Source organism: Falco biarmicus, chromosome 4, assembly GCF_023638135.1.
Source record: "Falco biarmicus isolate bFalBia1 chromosome 4, bFalBia1.pri, whole genome shotgun sequence".
NCBI lineage: Eukaryota > Metazoa > Chordata > Aves > Falconiformes > Falconidae > Falco > Falco biarmicus.
The window spans coordinates 111,923,640-111,945,175 of NC_079291.1; the positions used below are offsets into that span (position 1 = coordinate 111,923,640).

The following is a 21,536-nucleotide window of genomic DNA, read 5'->3' on the forward strand; positions in this document are numbered from 1 at the left end:
TCTGGGGGTTATTTCCAACCTCAACGCCTTTAGCCATTTATGTTCGCAGATGACCCAGGCTCCAGACGCTGCTGCACGTGTGGGATGAGCTGTGGAAAGGGATGTACAAGAAGGCAACTGCACCGAGGAGCATTCATCACAGACTAACCAGCATGCAGCTGCTGCGAGGGAACAGGCAAGGCAGAGGAAGGAAGATCCGCCACAGCCACAGCTCCCCACTCAGCTCTGCTTGGAGCAACGGCATCCTGTCCCGCACAGCGCTGACCAGGCATCTACGGGGATGGTGGCTTTACAATGAGACTAGATGTCTCTCTAAAGACAAGTCAATTCAGAAGTTTTTGGCTTAACCCTGCAATCACAGCTGCCTGCTTATAGCCACACATACATCAAAACCAAAGTAGCAGCAGCTCAGCATCAGAGATCAGACTGCAAGAGAATGCTGCCTTAGTGGAGAGCCCCATATCAGTGCTCCTGGAGCCCCAGGAGCCCCCTCCACCCTTCTGCCCCCTGCAGCTAGTTGACAAGCTTGCCATCAGTTAGCCTGCCACCCTAGACACCACCAGCCCAGGAGGTACAAACCAAGCTGTACTTGATCCTTTGCCCTAAACTTGCACTTCAACACACTCTTCTACAGCTATGCCCACCTTGTATTGTCACCAAGTTAAATGTCCAACAGAATCTACATCTAGTTCAAAGAACATTCGCACAAAAAAAGATGCTTTTTTCAGTATCGTCCCTTCTTGTATTTCTGCGTTGCTCATCTCCAGCGCATCCGGTGTCAGTAACAGGAAACCCTGACGCTGAAAAATAATCTAAGGGAAAAAAAAACCCAAACCCAAACAAACCCAAAACAGCAGTGCTAAAAACGTGTGCTGGGCAGGGAAACAAGCAGCACCCTCCTGCTGATGAGGAACTCTGCTGTGAACTGCCACTGACTTGTTGCTTCCAGTCACACATGCCACAAGCAGCTTTGTGAAGCTTGTATGGGAAGTGGTCACAGCAATCGACACCTCGCAGCGATTTTTATTCTGCTAGAGTAAGCACCAAGATATTTAACTTTCCTGTAGCTAAGACGAAGGTTTCTACTGTCTTCCATTACCTTTTGTTTGAAAACTACCGTTTTGTGCCACCAAGAAGGGATGAAACCTTCCCACAGCCCGCTCATTTGTACCTCATGCCTCCCCTTGGCCAAGAAAATCTGCTCATGGTTCTCCCCCAGCCTGGGACCAGAGACGCTGGCTGACGTCCCTGCTCTGACTGACAAGACAGCAGAGTGCTGAGTGCGCAGCTAAGGGAAGCTGGACCACTCAAGACACCACACAGGTTTTGTGTTCATCAGGACACGTGATCCCTGACACTTCCTGCAGAGGGAACACAGGGAGCAGCTCCGAGATAGAAAAGATGTAAAAAGCAGAATTTCCCTTTTCCTCCCTCTGTATTGCATCTGTCTGTCCAGAAGCTGGGCCACTATACCGCCCTTCCCAGCTGGGGGAACTCTGCTCCTGGGAAGATTTCTTGCCCTGGAAAAGGTAAGCACTGAGGATATGCTCCTGGTAGCCCTCCCTCCAGCAAGAGCTGTGCAGAAGAGGAAGCAGCCCCCCGAACCCCCAGCCAGGGGCACTCCTGTAGAGGTATGGGCAAGGGTCCTGCAAAGCAGCAGCAGAAAGGACACCAGACCCCTTCCGCCAGCTGGACACAAAGCGTATGTTTCTTTCCCTGCGGAGTACGCTCCCTCTGCAAGTTGCAGCAGTAAGACTTCTGAGGACAAGCACCTTCCCCAGCCTCCTGCAACCTGGGGGGAGGCAGGAGGGGATGAGTATGGTACTCACCAGCACCGCTCGACTCTGCACACTGATCTGACACATTTGCTGGAAGACCATATGGATGCCCCCCCCAGCCTGTCAATCCTGCTTGAGTGGCCCGTTGCAGCCCATGTATGCCACTTATCCTGTGCTTGAGCCATGCCTCAAATGGCCACTGCGCCTGATCCGCAGCAGTGACCAGCAGCTGCAGATTTTGGCTAGGCAAGACTTCTGACTCTTTGATGAAAGTTTCAGCAACCACAATCAATCTTTTCCTCCCACTTTGTTATTCCCAGACAGCCAACGCAGATCGTATCTTCAAGTGCATTCAGTTGAAAGGAAGCTCAGATATTATCTTCCCAAGTATTTAGAAGGCCTCAGATAATTTTTTCCCTGTAATTACAAACATCGCAGCCAGGTAGAACTGCCATTTTCCCGGCTGCTGACAGCAAGCAAATTAGGGTATAAACACCCACCAACAAGCCAAAGCAGGGGGACAGCTTCACCAGTGCTGCCCCACACTGCTTGCATCCTGTGAGCGAGCCCCACCTCAAGGGACAGCTGGCGGAGAAAGGTGATGGGGATCATCAAAGGTATAATAAAGTGGATCCTTCCTGAAGGAAGCTGGGAGAGAACAAAGTGGAATGCACTGAGGCACAAGGGCAATGGGGAACAAGAGCCCACACTCTCTTCTAATAAAAGAACAAGAAGCCAAGCTAACCTGAACCAGGCTCAAACCCAGACAAAATGAGTTTTCCCAAGACTCAAGGGTGGGACGGGACAATTTATAGAAGGCAGAGTTACCAAGGCAGCGTTTCTGGCTCCAGCAGCACTTCGTGACAGATAGCAGGATCCCGGGACAGCATTCAGGGAAATGATGACTTGCATTCCTCTCCAGGCATCTTCTCCCGGCTGTTATTGGAAAGGGCATATAGGCTAAATATACAGCTGTAGCAGGGTAGAGCAAGGGTCTGTCTGCCTAAGGGCATGCACTTTAATAGCTGTGGCTTCACTTGGGCTTCCAGTGTGTAGCCAGCTGAGAGAAAGCCCCTAAATTCTACTTGTAACTCCTGCTTTTGTCTGGAAACAGAGCAAGAGAGTGTAAAAATCCCGATACTTAATTCTGTGTTTAAAGGAATGTAAGACAAAGCTAGTACTAAAATCTGCAGGAAATTAAACTACAAAAGGTTAAAAGAAAAAAACCAGTAATATGGCACTAAGAGCTCCTTCCGTACAAATCCCAGAAAAATGCATATTTTGAAGATAAACACAACTGGCATGTATATATATATGCACACAAATGCTTTATCGGTTTCCAAGATTTAGTAAAAGCCAGAACTCAAGGCACCACGATAAAATATGTATTTTTGACTCTAAATGTCTCTTTTGTAAGGAAAGCTTTGTATCTTGCTGTTTGATGTTAATTCTGAAAATAAGAACATGGCATAACAGAAAAGCATTTTAGCAGAAGCCATCCTGTGGGAGACCCTGGGACAGAGGACACCCAGGCTGGCAGAGGTGGCAGGGCAGGCAGCAGCGGAGAGAGGCAGTCAACAGAGATGAGACCAAAGCATCACTCTGAAAAATTACAGTAATTTTAATTTAGACCACAAAAGAGTTATCTCTGGTTAAGCATACACAAGGCAGCAGACCCGTCCCCATGACAGTGCACTCAGATTTGAGGGGCACTAACTGCTAGAAACATTGGATGTAGAAGATGTAAGACCCTCGACATAAAATCCCCTGGCCCTCCATGGGCTCACTGTGCCATAGCAGCCTGTGTTCACCGATCTGATTCTGGACTCTCCAGAAACTATTTACCTGGGTGTCTAACTAGTTTACAAGTGAATTTGCTGGGAGAAAGCTGAATTTTGTGCAGTTTAAAAACTAACGTTGATTTTTGCACCAAAATGCAAGTCTTCAAGTATACAATGAGCCCAGACTGTGTCTCAGCCATCCCCATCTGTGAAAAGCACAAATGATGATTTCTAAAAAAGCAAATTAACTTTGTTTAAAAGGCAGTCTAACGAGATATCTAGAGGACCCCTCAGCAGCTCTAGCCAGAAAGTACAGTTGAGGCACCCAACGACAAGACAAGAAAGCACACAAAACCAAGATACAGGATGTCACTTTTTAAATGCAAGGACTACAAGGCATCAGAGCCCAATCTTGTATTCCTCAGCAGGCAGGTAGTCCCCCAGTAGCACTGAAGGACACGTGCAAGAGCAGCTGGCATGACAGTCACCACTGTGTCCTGTCCCCTGGTATCATTCACCATCCACCAGCTGTTTCAAGACTAATTCACACCAGCTAATGACCTTTGATAGAAGTCACCTGGCTGGAAAGCAGGTTTCTATCAAAGCTGCTGCTTCAGAAACAGGTTTAAACCAAGGCACCACCACTGACAGGTGGCCGCAGTCTTTCCTCCACCCCACGCTCCACAGGGACACACTACCCAAAAGCCTCCAGCAGCACCTGAAATCTCAGCTGAAGCCCAGAAAAATAATTCCTCCCTAAGCTGCCCTGCTGTGCAGGAGATGTTCTCTTCAGATGTAATCATGAGCACTGAAACCAATGAGGCTAAAGAGATTTGCATCTCTTGCTTCATTTCTTAATTGAATTAAAGGCTGAACAAACCCCCTTCCTTATGAGGCTTCAGAGAATCCACATGGAAGAGAAACAATGAATATCCTAATCAGAGAGGAAGCTTCCACTGGACATTTTCTTATTAAGTACTAAAGTGTCCAAACAAAAGGAGAAAGACCCTGAGGGATCAACTCTCCTGTCTAGCAAGGCAGGAAATCTTGCTGAAGTTTCTGCCATGGTTTGGCTTTTGGAGCATGTTGCACAAGTCACACAGGAGTGCGGCGAGCTCTGGTGCGTTCTTTTACCCAAACCTCTGCCACCTACCCAGCTGCCTATTTTTTAATTAATTAAAAAAAAAGGCATAAAGCTCTTTCTATCAAATTAGCAAGCAGGAGCTATTAGAGGGGTGAAGGACAGACTGATGGGCAGGGCAGTCCTGCAAATCACTTTCTTGGGAAACATGACCATACATCCAAACCCTGTTCTGAAGGAAACCCTTCCAAGTCTCCAGCTCTGCCAGTGGGTACACCTGAGCTTGGCCAGAGGGCCTGCAGCAGCACTCCCACCCATGTTTTGGCCACGCAATGGTACTGTTTTCATCACCAGAACAGCCCTGTGCACAGAGAACAGCGTTCAGGCTTCCCTGGGACATGTGGGCACTGCAGCCCCCATGCAAGCGGCTTTGGCAGGTGTTTCCTCTGGTGCAAGGAACAAACGGCCTGAGGGGCTGTGGGCATCAAACCCGAATCTGAAAATAAGAAAATCTTCAGAAAGGCTTCATAGTTGAGTTGCCTCAAAATGTTGTTTGGCTGGACTGCTTCATGGAGAGGCATCCACATTCCAAGGGTTTATAATCACCTTCTGGGTATTCCACAAAATTCCTTAGATAATAAAATATTTCAAGCAGGTCCTTGAAAGCGTTTAAGCACCATAATTTCCTATAGGTTGATGTCACAGCACCAGGGCTTTGACACCAAGCACGGGACTGGAACACAAGGCTTAGGATCTCTCCCCTGCCTCCCAGGGACTGGGCACAAGATCTGCTTGCTGCTACCAAAGGGAAGTAAAGCACAAACAGATGATGTTAAGTGGAGACACAAAACAAGGCAAGCAACACCAAAAAAAAAAAAATTTTTTTCAGGGCTTCAGTTACGTATGCAGCATCATTTATATTCTTTGTGGCAGCGTAACTAAGGGCAGGCACATTCTGTTTAGAAACATCCCACCATTCCATCGGCTTTACCACCCCACCCTACAACTCCAAGCCAAGGCATTAAGATTAAACTTTATGGAGTTGCTCAGCTCTGATTTATTAGTCAGCTAGCAAGACTGCCACAGCTCTTCATTTAAATTTATTTACCACCTAGTGATTTATGCAGAGCACCGAGGGCATCAGCCGCAGACCTGCAACTTTTGATGTTTCTCATGAAAACTATTCTAAAGGCTTCTTGGCAGATCGAGACATAAATGTTCCAACTTTAACCATCAAGCATAAAATGGGAAAGCTGCTAAATGAAGCAGCATTGCTCCCATGCCACAGAGACAGAGAAAGCTTCTGGAGGAGGAATTACCTCTCTGAAGATCAGCAGCTTCCAGCTGGGCAGCACGTTCTCCTAAACCTGCAGAAATTCAGGAGTCACCAAAACCCATCAAACTAATAACCTTTTCCTGCAGGTGCACATGTTTATAGGTGCCTTCTCCTCTTGGAGACCAGGGACCAAAACAGCTGGAGTACTTCAGTAAAACTGCTCTTCACAGTAACTTCTGTCCCGAGCTGGCCAGTCTTTCGTTCACTTAAGCCCAAAAGCAACAGATCACCCGTGGCACAAGCTTACCGAGGCAGAAGGACAGTGTGTGACTTCACAGGTCCATCTGCTTCCCAGCTGCTCTGGTGCAAGATTGATTTAAATGAAAAGGCAAAGATGAGCACCTTAAAAGACAAGATACTAACACAGTCTGCACTGCATTCCTGCAGCATTAATTTCATTGCATTATCTTCCAGCTAAATTATCTTGTTTACCCGCACTACATAATTAAAAAATAACCCTCATCTGGTTTTGACCATGGCCTTAATGGCTTCAGCCAGGAGTGGGGAAGGCTGGAGCTGCTCATCACAGGTCCACCAACACAGAGATAGCGCCAGTTTTAATCCCCACCCTGCTCTGGTATTGAGAAATCAAGAGACAAATTGAATTATTTCAAGGCAAGACCAGACTACTTCACTGTAATGAATATCAGTGGAATTTACGCTTTTTTTTAACACTAACATTCTGCCCCATCCATATGGATACAAGGACCCATTCAGTCACAGTGCTCAAGTTTATTCCTTACACCAGGAACCATGCATTCAGGGTCTGGCCAAAAGGGGCCAGAGAAACTGCCCTGACAGGCACAAAGCCAGCAAGATCGACTAAATGCATTGCAGGGCAGCATGCCCCTCTCTGCAAGCAGCATGGCACTGCCCCTGCACCCTCAAAGAAGTTTCAAGGGTTGCTCCAAGCAATCCCCCTACAGTAATTCCAACACAAACATCCTGCCATTCCCAGTACCCAAATTCCACAAACAAGTCCAAAGGACTTAAAAATAGGATCAAACTGTCTGCCTCAGCCACCAGACAAGTTATTTAAAACTGGCACCCAAGGACAAAACGAGTAAAGGCAGAATGCTTACAGGAAAAAAGGGAGGCAGAGACAGAGCAAGGACAAGACAAGAGAAACTGATGTTTTTGTTTAGTAAGCCGCCACACAGCCCACACAGTGTAACACATTTGCAACAGTTACCTAGTTGGCATAGTATCTGGTATCAGCCCTCAAAAACGGTCCCAAAGTTTTGCCACATCAGAAGAATTCAGTAACTTCTCTCTTCCTCACAGGAAATCCATCTTGTTCCCAACCTTTCTGACCTATGCAACACCTGAATGTTTTTGAGGGAAGAAACCCAAATTACAGTATTTCAAATACCGTGAGCACTTACTGCATCCCTTTATTTTGACTTGCTCTTGCAGATTTTACACAGAAGACTAAAAAGACTGCCCTGCCTTCCCAGCACGCTGACAGTGTCCTACCGCTTCGTAGGTGACAGTCAGGAGCTGTGAAGGGACAGCAGCACGGACTCACAGCTGCACACAGACATGGAAGATGGCAACAGCTGTGCCCACCTCCTGACTCAAGTGGCAGACTAAAACATGAATTTAAGTCGTAAAGAGGGAAAAAAACCTGAATAAGAAGATGGAACAGATCCTGTACCAACTTCTTTCCCAATGCAAAGTAACATGGCAGAGCACGTGGTGACTTCCTACACCCTCTGCAAGAATCCCAAGAATAGGGGCAAAGGCATCACAGCTCCAATATACGCCTCAGGAACCATTCTGAGGCAATAAGGGGAAATTAAACCAGCACTCAGCTGGGTTTTGTACCAGTTCGTGCCTGAGCCAAGCATCATGTCTTCTTTGCTCACCACATGTGCTCTGGTCACCGAAAACCCACTCTCCCCTTCATGCCTGCATCTCTTAGTCAAGTTAGGTGAACTCAGACTTTATAATCCTTCGCAACAGCAGTGCCTCTAGGCCCATAGTTTCATTACTTCAAGCTCTGCTCCCACAGGGCCATCTTCTCTGCCTTGCGGCACCCAGAGCAGAGCCCAGCCCCAGGCACAGTCTGTGCCGACCCTGAGAGAGAAATGCGAACAACTCCACTTCCCAGCCCAACAACCACCCACAATAGTCCTAAGTGTTCCTGAGAGCATGTAACAGCAAATACGTTTGCCCTTAATCACTCCAAGCCTTTCTCCTGAATCCACCCCCCCGCAAGTCACTCTTGCTTTGATTTCTGCTCAGCACCCGCCTGATCTTCGTTACTAATGCAGTGCCCAAATCCCAGTAATTAGTTTAAGAGGGCATCCCGTTAGCACCCACTGACTCTCCTCACTACTCACACAGTCACATTCCTACAGCTGTTCTTACACCGAAGTAAATCTGAAACACTTCCCAGAAAAACCTGATTGCTTATTGCTATCAAATGGCATAGGGGAACATAAACAGTTTAGCAAGAGCGTAAGGGCTGTATGAACAGAGATGCTCAAGCACCACAGGAAACATGCAGTCTTGGAGTTACAGAGAGGCCGTTAAGCTCTGAAGGTGTGTTCAGCTTGCCTTTGCTTTACAGTGCTGCTGCAGATGTGGGGAAACAATTAAAGTGCTTATCACAGTATGTCCCATTCAGCCTCCTGAGCGGGAGAGCAATTCCAATCCCCAGGTGGCAGGCGCGGCAATTAGGTACCCAGTCACGTGCACCAAAGCTTTGCTTTGCTTATGTTATTTTACTTCACTGGTTATATAGTATTTCCTCAGCTTACTGTCATTAAAAGACTGTAGGTTCAGCAATGACCTGTAAGGTCTCAGCTGAGATCCAGGTCAGTCCCACAGGATGTAGTTGCACATTGTATGGCATTTGGAGGATGCAGAACAGCCCAGGTGCAGACAGGTGACTCACAAGTCATTCAGCACAGCCAGTTATAAAGCCTGGTCACAACCACCATTTCCTCATCTAGAGGGGCTGGTTTAAAGTATAAAAATAAAAAAAAAAAGTTATACCGCAGCCAAGATCAGCCTCCAGCTCCACAGCAGCCCACCTCTGAAGAGCAACTCTGAATTGGCATTTGAGCCTCTTCTGGGCTTAATAATGGGTTGTAGGGGAAAAGCATGGTCTTAGCAGCTCAGCCCATCCCTCATAAAGCAGGGATGCTATGCCAAAAATAACCTGGCTTACCAGTTACAGCCACCAAGCACTCACTTCGCAGGTCTCTGATCAGGGACCACAACACTGCACCACAGCATCACCAGCTGTGCACTGGACAGGAGAGGATGCCCTCCCTAGCACCACAAAGGTGTTTCACATAAAGCAGTTAGTGGTTTTTAAAGCAGCAGATAGCCAGGGTTCATTCACCACCCTCCCCAAAGGAAGCATTTCAGACAAGGTCTCTAGAGCAGCTTCGCTGAGCCTTCAGCTTTCCTGCTGGAAAGGCCCAGACTCTGCAGGCAGTTTTGTACCTGGCACTTCCCAAAGTCATGTATGACAACAGCTACAACAGCTGCTTGGCAGCTGTAGCGAGAAGCACACTATAATGATCATGAATGGTGCAGTTTGGGGACTTCCGAAATATAATCCTAAATCCAGTATTGTCCTCCAAAGGCCTCTGCTATCCTGTTGCAGCAAAGCCCAGAGCAAACAAAACCAGGTTACAGAACTGAAGCACCTTCCACAAAAAACAGGAAAAACAGCTTTCAGGGACAACAGCGGTCCCTCTCACCGCAGGGCAACACAGCCAGACTGCCACTCATTTATCCTCCAAAACCTTCTACCAGCCAGAAGCTTTGCTCAGTGCTGTAGGCTGAGCCTAAACCCCCTCTCTCGACAGCATATGTTGTTGCTTTAGGTAACACAGACAATACCTAAAACCTCAAGGTCGCAAATAATGAGTTTAAAAAGTCAGAATACCTGAGAATTAAGGTTAGCATCCATGAGCTGGTCACAGCAAGCACCACAGTTCGCTCCCATTCTCACCCCTTTGAGACAGGCAAACACTTTACCCACCCCCGGCTGTCAGCAAGCAGCCCAGGGGAGACAGGATTCCGCTCCCAGCACTGGGGTGGATGGCAGCACCTCCCTCCACCCCCCGGCAATGATTCACCCCCTCTGGCCCAGCTGGAGGAGGCCTTGGACCGACAGGACCTTTGAAAACCTTAACTTGGCAGATCAAGTCTACAAAGCCCTGGTGAACCGGGTGCCTTTCAGATGCCTGTAGCCTGATCAGATACTTGAGATATGGGGCATTTTTTCTGGGAGAGGAGATGGCACATCCTTTGCAATCAGATGGGGGGGGTGGGGGTGCTGCCCACCTTCCAGCCATTGTGCCAGACCAAGTACCTTAAGGCAAGCAGTTAGGTTCTGTTTGGTTTTTTAAATATTGACAACCTAAAGCTTTTTTTTTTTTTTTTTTTTAATCCTTTAACTCTTGGAAATGGCTGAACTGCTTTTGCTGAAAACCTGAAACAAAGGACACAGGGACACAGTAGGAAATTCCAGTGCGAGCAATTAAGTTCAAGAGTTAAATGCAACTCCACCATCAGTCTCTGCAGCAGCTGGTGTGACTGGTGTCACCGAAACCGTCACTGAGACAATCACGGCTCTTCCACGCAGGCCTGCAGAGGAAAAAATTGCTACAGCAGCTAAAGCAGGCTATCCCACACCCAACGTTTTAGGCAGAATCCACCCCAAATGGGAATTAATTCAGGGAAGACATGCAAGAGGGAACTCCAGCCAAATCACTTCAGCTGGGAGGCAACTTCTTGAGAACGTGCTAAGGGGCTTACAGCATCTGGATGTGCATGCTCCCTGTTACTGCCGCTACGCCCTGCTCCGTCCCAGCCTCTGCTTGGTAATTCCCCTCGAAGGCAGCTCCACGGGAACATTACTCACCGGCTGACCCACTTCCAGTCGGGAGCTGGGCAGGACTGCGGAGCTGCACGCTCGGCAGCGGAGCGGCAGGGAGCAGGCAGGATGCTGGCCTCCAACCAGTCCATAGGCGAGGTGCTGCTGCTCCGCAGAATGCAGTCAGGTAGCAATGCAAATAGCTCTGTGATTAGCATCACTGCTTAAATCGCTGCCTTGGCTCCAGAATCTAAACTACTTCAAAACCTGAAGGAAGCACCTCCCAAATACAAGCCCTGTTTAGGCAAGGTGGTGCTGCCTGAGCAGAGTTTGAAAATAACATTTTGCTGCTGCAAAAAGTCACATTCCCAAGATCTTTACTGCCTGCTCCCTCACTCTTCCTGCTTTTCTTCCTTGGGAAAGCTTTTTCTTTCTTCCACAAAACCAAGAAACAACCTGAAGAAAAACTACTAAGAGGACTCAGGGCAGATGTGCCTTCATATTTTTTTAAATATATCAACTACCTACCATCAGCAGTGTCCCTGTGAAGGCAAATCACAGACTGGAGATGGGTGTCCTGAAGCACTGCAAACAGCATTACCCAGACCAGCTGAAGTAGCTAGCCTAGCAAAAGAGACCACAAGTCATTGAAGGAGAGGTCTAATCACATCACCTACGTGTCTATTCCTTACTCTGGGTTTTGCAAGGACCAGCATGCAGAACTGGAGTGGATCCAAAGCACTGGGATAACATACTCTGACACAAGCACATCAGCCAGAAGGAAAGACAAGGGGCTGGGAAAAACATCTATAATGTCATTTGTGACAGCAGGTTTGCTCTGCTTGTAACATACACTGTCAACACACCCGGGAAAGCTGCTTAGAGATCAACAGATAAAGGCTTTTCACCATTCAGCCTGTTATTTCATGTAAATCAGGTTGTCCTGCTACAAAACAACATCTCCATATGAAATGCAAGGTGCTCAAAAAAAAATCTGGTACAGCCACAGCAAAAAAACAAGTTCAAGAAGTACTACTCACACCATGGCCAAATCCCTTCAGACCCACCCCCTCCCATGACCAGAGGGTCCTGCTCCCCTTTCTACAGGTGCAGGTCTGCAATCCAGAGCTGCAGTCTTCTCACTTGTGAATGCAGGTGATCTCAAATATCACCACCTTAAAAAAATCCTGTGGGTTTTGTCCATAGAAGTAACTCCAGACTCCTCTGAGACACCAAGTCATGTTTTGAAAAGCAACAGTGCAGCAAATTCAATTAACTAATCCAGTCTGCCTTCCACTTGGGCAACATAGAAGCAAGATTTCCCAAAGCCCATACCCAAGATATACCATGTTATTCACTATGTATGCTGCTATGACCCTTCCAGCATGATCCAGAGGGTCTGCCTCTACCTCCCCCTTCTTCTGGCCTCCTGGACCAGGGAGTCCTGCACGGAGCTGAGCGTGCCATGCCCCAGAAAAAATGGGAAAACTGCCCTGCTCTTATCTTGAACTCCAGTAAAGGCTGGAGGGGGTTGGAGAGGACACGCGCAAACCAAGGCAGAGGCAAACAGTAGCTCTTCAGAGGAATAAACCACTCGTCAGCCTGTCGTGATTGATAAGTACATCTGCCAGTCCCCACCTGCTGTTCACATTCCTGGCATTTCTTTCTGCAGCATTTTCTCCCCAAGAAGGGACCGGCTGCTTATCAACTGCTGCAGAGGAGAAAGGGAAACAGGCACGAGCTTAAGCAAAATGAAGAGATTTCAGGCCCTGAGCATGCCAGAGAGTTTTCTTGGATCACATCGGGGAACCGGCTGAAGGGGGTTTATTCCAGGTGCCCTCCCAGGTTCAGAAACTTGTAATGAGTTAAGCGTTCCCCTTTACTAATTCCTGCCATCATACATCTGTTAAATTCCTGGCAGGTAAAGCAGGAGGCTCCAGAAAAGTCTCTGCAGCCTCCAGGCCAAAGTAATTTTCTGCACCGGTCAACCACCCCCTAGAATAAAAGAGAGATACAGGCGAAAACATGCCACCCTCCCCAAAAGGGCTAAGGCTTTGCTGCCTTCCCCGCAGCGGAAGGCTGATCAGCATGGACAGCCAGGAGACCGGGCAGGACAGCTGTTCAGAGCAGCAACAGATAGCTCTGGGAGTGAAAGAGCAGTAGTTAGTTCTGGGTTTCAGCCCTGGACATGGGCTGGAAGTTCCTCCTTTTCTTCAAGTTAGTTTTAACAAGGCAAGAAGGTGAAAGAAAATACACCAGTAAAATATAACAAAGTCTTGAAGCAGAGGGGGAGCCTCTTGTTGTCAGAAGAGGAAAAAGCAGCTCTGAGGAGCTCTCAAGAGCCTGGTGTCTTTAAGATCCCAACCTCTCTGTCAAATTCGATCAAAATTACCCATTAGGATCAAATTTATTAGAGCGCATACCCGTACTGAAATCCTATCAGCCTGGTTGCCGCAGGGAGCCAAGGCAAAGCAGGGTTACTGGAGTTTGGGTGCCCAGCACCCATCTAAAAGTAATTTCCTTTCACTGAAAGATAAACACACACAACTGCAAACAAGCCTATGAGTTTTTGCTTATTTGCAGTCTTTGGGGAAGGAGGGAGAAGGCAGCAGGAAATAAATACAGCTTTCCCCATGCCTGGAAGAGAAGCAAAATGCAAACCAGGTTTTTATTTCAGACTGCGGTGGTTATTTCCATCGACAGGCAGTACCACTCCTTAAGGCAGACAGCGTAGTGGTGCCTTTATAAGCCAGAGTGAACGAAATACAAAACCCGACTTAACCCAGACGCTCCTGGGGAGGAGACCAGCCCCATGAGCTGTGGCCTCGGCAAACAGGGCATCCCAAAGCCACGAGCACTGGCCAGCCACCCCCTTTGCAGAGCAGCCTCCAGCGCAGTTTTTCAGGGTATTTCCCAAAGCTGCCACACTTGCTCTTACGAAGGACCTGAAAGTTAGCAGCAGCCAGGGTAAGGGGAGGGCAAGCCAGGTGTGAGCAGCATTTGATTAGCTGGCTAATGGGTGCAGCTGTCCTCTGGTTTTACAGCTCTTGGGAGGAAATTTAAACAGGAACTTTCTATAAATTAACTGCCCATAAAATGAGCATGTTTTCTCAATGCACCAGAAGGTCGGGAAAGGTCTGCCCAGGCCCCTGTTCCCAGGACACAGCAAACAGCCTCCGCAGTTGCGGTTTCTCCTTCCAAAGCAGGAGAACAGGGATTTAGCCCATGCAGTAGTGAGCTGGTGAAAGCACGCTCAAGAAGCAATCAAAGTCATTCTCCATTCACAGCGAACTAATAATTTATGTTTCCCCTAAAATCCCCAATGCAATCCAGATGTCTAAGTAGCCTTTGCCCCAGAAAGCAAAACTATACAACAGCCTCAGAAAGACAGCCATGGCTCCGCTTGCCGAAGTCCTCGCGAGGCTGTTTATTCTGTGGGAGTGACAAACATGTTGATTTCAACTCCTTCCAGGTCTGGAAGCTGCAAGCGATGAGATAGTTATAAACACTCTCCCCCAACCCTTCTGGCTTCCTCTTCCTCGAGAGGATTATTTAAGAGGTAAGAGTTGCCCATTAGGGATATTCTGTTGCTAAAAATGCACCCCACAGGTTCCCAGCTTTGAGGAAACCAGGAGGATTGGACAAGCAGGTGCAAACAAGTGCAGCGACCATGGGAAAGAAAAGAAATAAAGCACATTACTTAGGGTGCACAAGGAGGACTGGTGTGTGGGGGGGGATGCTCACTCCCCATGGTCACGCCAGCCTTGGGAGGAGAGCCCTTGGCAGCGAGGACACTGGGAAGGGCCATTTCACCAGGGACAGACTGGCCCGTCCCAGGAAAGGAGTGAGTCAGTCATCTGGCCAAAGGGCTGAATTCCTCTGCTAACCCCCAAGTCCACAGCTGCACCTGTCCCATCGTAAGGGTCTCCCACACCAGCTGGGGAAGGGGCTTGCAGCCCCCCAGGCAGCCCCCCTAGCCCCTTGCTCCAGGGCTGCCAGGCAAGAGCAATGGGTTTCCCCTGCTGGGGGCTTGGTGTGGAGCTCTCCCAGCACCCCAGGGAAAAGCTGTCTGAAAGACCCACAGAAACGTTTGGAAGAATTGAAAATAAGAGTTTGGGAAACAAACACTGACCAGCCATACAACTCTTCCAGGGATATTTTAAGCATTAGTATCGTTGCATTCCAGTCCCTGTGAATGTTTTCTATAAATAAGTATTTTTAAGTCACTTCATTTCAAAACTTATTAGTGAAGTGCAGTGCAATGCTTCAGATTTTAGACCTGCGTGATATCAGCCAATTTGCTACCAATTTTTAAAACTGTGCTGTGTTAGTTCAGGCATAACATAGGATCATCTTTGGGGTTTTTTTCAGGTGCTTTTCTACAAAAAGGTATTTATTTTGTGTTATAACATTAGGTGTCTACCAACACATCAAGCCCTGTAAATTAACACATCTTTATTCACAAACCAACAACGGTTTTATTTTCAAATCCATGTTTTTCTTCTTTTTTTCCACACAATAAGCAAAAGAAAATAAAGCCGTAATTCTGCATGCAAAGTAACTCTCTCCAGAACTAGGTATTTTTGTCATTGACAAAGCCACAGTACATACAACTGGCAGCGATTTCTGGGAGCTCCGTTTGAGCAGTGCACAAGGCTGCCAGGACGCAAGTACTGCACGTAACAAACCAACTACACCACAGACGTGCCAAAGCTCCGCAAAGGCCCTTCTCCTCTGAAGGCACAGCAAAGCAGTGTGCAGAGGAAAAACAGACCATCCTGCATGCAGACCTGCGTATCCTCCCTGCAAATAGGTCTAGACCCACACACCTCAAGCCAAGCACGCTGCATTCAGTGATATCTAACCCTCTCGCCTGACAGGCAAAAAGGGAAAACCCAGACACTGCAGTCGTGGTTTTGGAAGGTCCAAAGCACTAGCAAATAGAAGGGTATGGCTAAGGGCAGATCCTCCACTCCAGCTCTCCTGGTTGCTCTCCCACTCCAAGCTCCCATCCTATCAGGGATACAGGTTCCTGTGCACCAGAGGTACCGACAAAATGCAGCTTAACCTTCAGAATATAGATTTCCACCACTGCTTTACAGTACACACATATTAATATTTGCAAATAAATCCAGGCCTGCTTAATCCAAAAAACACACAGCTGTGGCCAAGCATGTGTTTTCTTTAGAGAACAGACCAGACACTCCAAGCCTGGTTGCCTTACCTATTTTTGAGAGCCAGATTTAAGTCAACTGAACAGATAACAACCAAGCTGAAACACCAGCCCTCACCACAAAGCCTCCTGCTCTTCAAGCGCTTGGGTGCTGCTGAAAGGGGGAGAACACCCCCAAGGTACCACATTTCTCCCTGCTCGCCCTGCCGGGGAGATAAGGAAAAGGCATGCCTGCTGGGGCAGGTGCGTGGGGCAGGTAGCTGCCTGCCCAGCGTTCCTCATGAGTTATCAGCTAAAGCAGGTTAGAGAAGCTCCATGATCATGATCACTCAGAAGGAACAGGGCTAGATGACCCCTCTATCTCCTTTCTCATCCTTACAGCTTAGGCTGTAAATTCTTCAGAGGCAGCTGCAAGCAGGAGGTCCTGGTGGAACACTGCTGGCCATGGCTAGCTGGGACCTCTGCAGGGAGCCACAGCAGCGGTTCCAACAACTCCACAGTAAGGATGCTGGGCAAACCTAAAAACTGTGAAACACGTTCCCTTTTTTGCACTAAAAAACTGTTTAACTGGATGCAGGCGGAGAAACCAAGGCTAAAGTGGAGTGACTTGTCTTAGTGACATTTGTCTTAGGTGTAGGGCACCCAACATGCACCACGATTGTAGGGTAGCTGTGGGGTGCGGGGATGTGCAAGGCCACCTGTACCAAGCTGAGCATGGCAGCGATACAGCCATACACGGCTGAGACTGCCCAAGTAACGGGAATGCCAGATTTGGGTATGAATGTAGCAGAGTTGAAACCGATGAACAAAAAATAATAAGGGGCTGTTATCTGGGAGTCTGTGCAGAGAAAGGGAGGGGCAGGGCAATGAAGAGATGGGGCCTGAAACAGAGAAAAAAGCAGAGAATAAGGTATAATGTAAAGAACAAAGGAAGGGTCAGTCTTCCTGTGGTAGGAGCAGGGGCACCTAGGGACAGCCAGGACCCCAATGTGCAGGCTGAAACCCCCCAGCATGCCTGGGAACCTCCCTGGACAATATGCTGGACTCACCACCCAGTCTGTGTCCAAAAGAGCTGCCTGGGAGGACAAACTAGGACAGACTCGCACCCTAATGCGAAGTGGCATGGGAGGGAAGGGTGACAGATTTGCAATTCAGCAGCATTTGTCAGATTTAGCAGTAACAATTACTAGAGTTGTAAGTGTGCAAAATGCTCTAACTGTAAATTAGTATCAGTGGTGTTTATTAGCGAATCAATTAAATAGTCAATAACTCAACTAGCTTCTCAGTAGAGTACTGCTTCATAATAAACACCACAGTCTCTCAGACCAGCCTGCACCCCAATGGGGCTGGATCAGACCAGGGCTCAGCTGGGATCTCCCAGCCTTGAAGCCTGGGCTAGCTGCTGTCTAGGTATCTTGGTTAAGCAAAGGAGCTTGGTTAAGCCTGCGTGGGCAGGAGCAATCTGGGCTGCTTGTGTTACACATTTGTACAATGCCTGACATGCAAAGGCTGCGACCCACCACTGAAAACTGTGCACGCCACCACCATGGTGTGAACACACCATTGACTTCACTTTTAATAACTTAAAATAATAATAGTAAAGAGCTTAAAAGTTTGAAGTGCTTGCATAAAGCACACATGCAATTAAAGGGACACTTCTCAACCACACGTCAGCCAGGCCAGAGAGCTGGCCACACAGGGCTGAGGACAGGACCCATCTCAGGTCCTCCCACTCTTTGAGCAGCACTGACCTAAATCCTCCCTCTTTCAGACTCTGGTGGCAGGAGAAAAACGAGCCAGTCTCATTAATTTCACCTCCTGCTGCCTGGTGAACTTCTCTGCAGAAAAAAAAAAAAAAAAAGAATCAAAGCTATGCTGGTGACCTGGCAACTCTAATCTTCTCTGGAGCAGGAAGCAGCAAACGACCTGCTGCAGCATCGCTCTACCTAATGGCCAAGCTCTGCTCTTGCTACCCAGAGCTCCTCAAGTTTTTCAGCTGGGAACTTTTTTAAAATCCGGTTAGGACACCCACCAAGGCAACTGTTTCTCTGCAGGGCAGTTTATGCAATAGAAGGGCATGTAGTCCATTGTCAGCTGGTGGCTCAAAGACTTCTTTGATATGCAGGGGACCTCAAGACCTGCATGCTGCACAGCACAGGCAACACCACCAGCTCCTCCCTGCAGCTTCCTCGGAGTGATCCAAGTACATCAGGGCACCCTGTTTTCCTGTGATTTCCAGAGTTCAACTTTATTTTTTAATCTGATAGTAACAGTAGAAGACTATAAAAAAACCCTACACTGGCCTGAGCAGCACCAGAGTCTAAAATAAACATGCCAAGCCCTATTTGTGATGGAGTAAAAATAGCTTGTTTCTCATCCCTTCCCAGGACCTCTGCTTCGTACACAAAAGCTTCACAGGTTAACTATAAAAACACCAGACATGCAAGCAATGTCTTGATTTGAGCTTTGCACTGTTTGGAGGAGTTCAGAAACCCACCTCAGCCCCACAGTAAAGGGATGCACCCTCAAAGCTCATCTCCCACCCATGGCTAAAGGTCAGGCGCTACCAATTCCCTTTAATAGAAACTACTGTCCTGAAAAAAAAACCCACCAACAAAACAAACAACCAAAAAAACCCCAACAACCCAAAACCTGAAAAAAACCCTGAACTCTACTGGAATTACATCTTGTGCTCTTTCTTGGCTGGCTACTTTTTAAATGACACTTATTCCAAAGAGCATTAACTGTACAATCTAGTGCAACACTGTGCTGTAGCTGGGACGGGCTCCCCGGGAAGCAGAGTGAGCACAATCAGCGTCTGCATCAAATAGAGAAGAGAGACTGCGGCTGGTGTGGCTCCCTGTGAGAAATGTTGCTTAATAGCAAGTTCTGCTAAATTAACTGTTTTCCAGGGCCTAAATGCATCTTGCCTGGCACCTGCGATGCTCAGGCCTGAAGAGAACAGAAAAACAAGACCTAGGAGAGCAACACTGCAGGAAAGCCATCACAAAGCTGAGTTTAATCATTACATCATTTCTAATGACAGATCACTGGGACCCACAAGCAAGCACCAACCTATTTATGACGTGGGCTTAAAAAAGGACCAGAGGGAATCTGCAATGCATCTGAAACCTGCTGGTATTTATACATGCACTAAAAGGCACCCAGGGGAGCACGCCAGGCACACACATCCCCAGCCCCGTGGGCAAAGCTCACAGGAGCCACCAGCCCCAGGAGCCTTCCCAGAAATGGCTGGCAGCCGGCACATCTCCCTACAAGGCACTCCTGACAGCGGCACATGCAGCCGTCCATCTGCTGCCGCTCTCCTGCCTCACCACAGCCCAGGAGCATGCACCAGGCTTTAACCCGCCCCAGAGAACACATGGCAGGCACCAGTTTAGTAGCACCCCTAGAGACCACCTTCGCCAGCATACCCACCGACAAACACCATGCTCCAGTGCTGGCTCTGCATTCACCATTAAAATTCATCTCCAGAAACCTGGGCTCAAATTGAGGCAGCATAAATTAAGTAGTGATTTGGGGCTTTGGGAGAGACACAGCGACATCTCAGAAGAGCTCTTACCACAGCCACACTCATTTTAAGTGACAGGGACAAGAAAAACAAATTTGCTTGCTAAATACTCATTTTGTTTAACTGGTTGTATAGAAAAGCTCAGTGTTTGTATTTTAGATTATGTTCTTAAACATGCCCACTTCATGCTGAAGGCCAGCACATAGCGAGATCTGTCACACAGGTCCTTGAAGTTTCCCACCTCTTGAAGTCAATCTTGCACACTGTCTTGAGTCAAAGGCTTCAAGAGATGGGAAAGCCAGTCTCCTCCCAGCTACTTCTTCCCATTATTAATTACCCTAGTAAATAAATGTGAAAAAAGTGAACCATTTCCAGGTTTCACTCTGTCTGGCTTCTTCCTCCTGCTCTGGTTATATGCACGCTTTCATCATTTATAGTCAAAATCCTTTCAGAGAACCAGGCTAGTGATCTGGAACTTTCCAGCTTTCTTGTCCCACCTGCCTACACACTCTCACTGAAAAGTCACCTCACCAGATGCTTCAAGGTAAAAATCACAGCTTGTCTTATTTACTTTAATATTTTGTGTTAGCTGTTACATAAATACTGCTGCTCTTAAAGGAGGCTTCTCTCAAGTCCCCTGCTCTCCTCACCTGCCAGCACTTCCCATTCTTTTAGCTTATTCTGAAAAGGCAGGACTCCTAGAAATAAATCTTCTTCTTATCTGGTAGGCACTAGTATAACAGCCCAGCAACTAAAGAGGCACCAAATAACTGACACACCAACAAACTCCCCCCATATGCGCAGCCCAGGATTCCAGCTCGTACTTCCACCCCCCTGTGCATGCATTACAGCGATACTCCTGTCCCAGACGCAAGGCAATGCACTGCATCATGCTTCCTTCCTACCCCGGTGCACTCTTCCTCCTATTCAATGGCTCACAAAGATCTCAAGAGATCACGCAACATGGGGCCCTTAAGCAGCACAACTCTTCCACATTGGCAGAGACTTGGAAACTCAACATTTTGTAGAGAAAGGAATGGCTGAACCTTCTCCCTGACTCTTCCTCACAGAGCAGATATGCCCTGGCCTGCTTGAAGACCCACAGCAGCATCACAGCCAGCTTCACGGTCATTTTAAGATGGTGTTACTTTCAGAGGAAGCATTTCCACCTCTCCCATCCCTCTTCTCTCTTCCCTTTGTGCTGGTACTAGCATTACAGCTGCACAGAGAAGTGGATGGGGTAGCTGACACACATTAAAGAAACCCAGCAAGAGACAAACAAGAGGGCAGTTTCCATCTGGTTTGGCTTCCCAGCTAGATGTGGGGTCTGCAAGATGACTTCTCTTTTCCCTTACAGCAGTGAGAAGGAAAGGCAGGACACCCCCTGCCAGCAGCACCAGCTCAAACCAACCAAGAGGCTGAGCATGCCAAATCTGGACCCTGTAAAAAACTGTGCCACGCAAGAGCACTACACTAAGTCACCAAAGAAAACCCAAACAATTCCAAAAGATAAGGAGAAAAAGAAATTAAACTGGTTTCAGCTGGACATTCATTTCCCACTATTGTCCTAACCAGCATCTAAGCAGCACATACTGACAGCAAGGGCCATCTCCCACAGCCAGCTGCATCCTGGTAGCAGGCAGCACAATTCCCTTACAGCAGAAGTCTCTGACTGGATCTATTCCACATTAATAGTCAGCTCGAGCACTTCTGGGCAAACTGCAGCAAGCAGGCGAGTGACCTGACGCAGGTTTCTTTTCAGCCACTAAGCCACTTTAAAAGACATCTAAAAATACATTAAATGCTTTTCTCATGTGACTTTTCTATGCAAGACACTGCTCTAAAGTCTGCCAACAGCAAATGGAACGAGATGCTGCTGCAAGACCTCTTTCCTGCACGAACAGCCTCCGCATCGCCAACTTGTTTGAGTCCAGGAGACCAGCCTAAGATAAAAACCTGGAGCATTATGCAGTCTGCTCGGCAGCATCAGCTATTGATGTAGCACCATTTTCCCC

At 47.9% G+C, this 21,536-nt stretch overlaps 1 protein-coding gene across 6 annotated transcripts in view; it reads right to left on the bottom strand.

The window, feature by feature from the left end:
- DAG1 (dystroglycan 1) overlaps window positions 1-21,536 on the bottom strand; it is a 53,519-nt gene that overhangs the window by 22,111 nt on the left and 9,872 nt on the right. Inside the window, exon 1 of one of the 6 annotated variants that reach the window (XM_056335006.1) lies at window positions 9,884-9,904. The exons of 4 other annotated variants lie outside the window; for them this stretch is intronic. The gene's annotated coding sequence lies outside the window, so the exon portion shown is untranslated. Of the gene's footprint in view, window positions 1-2,606; window positions 2,727-9,883; window positions 9,905-21,536 lie in introns of those variants that run through there. One more of the 6 variants, XM_056335004.1, reaches the window with a different exon arrangement.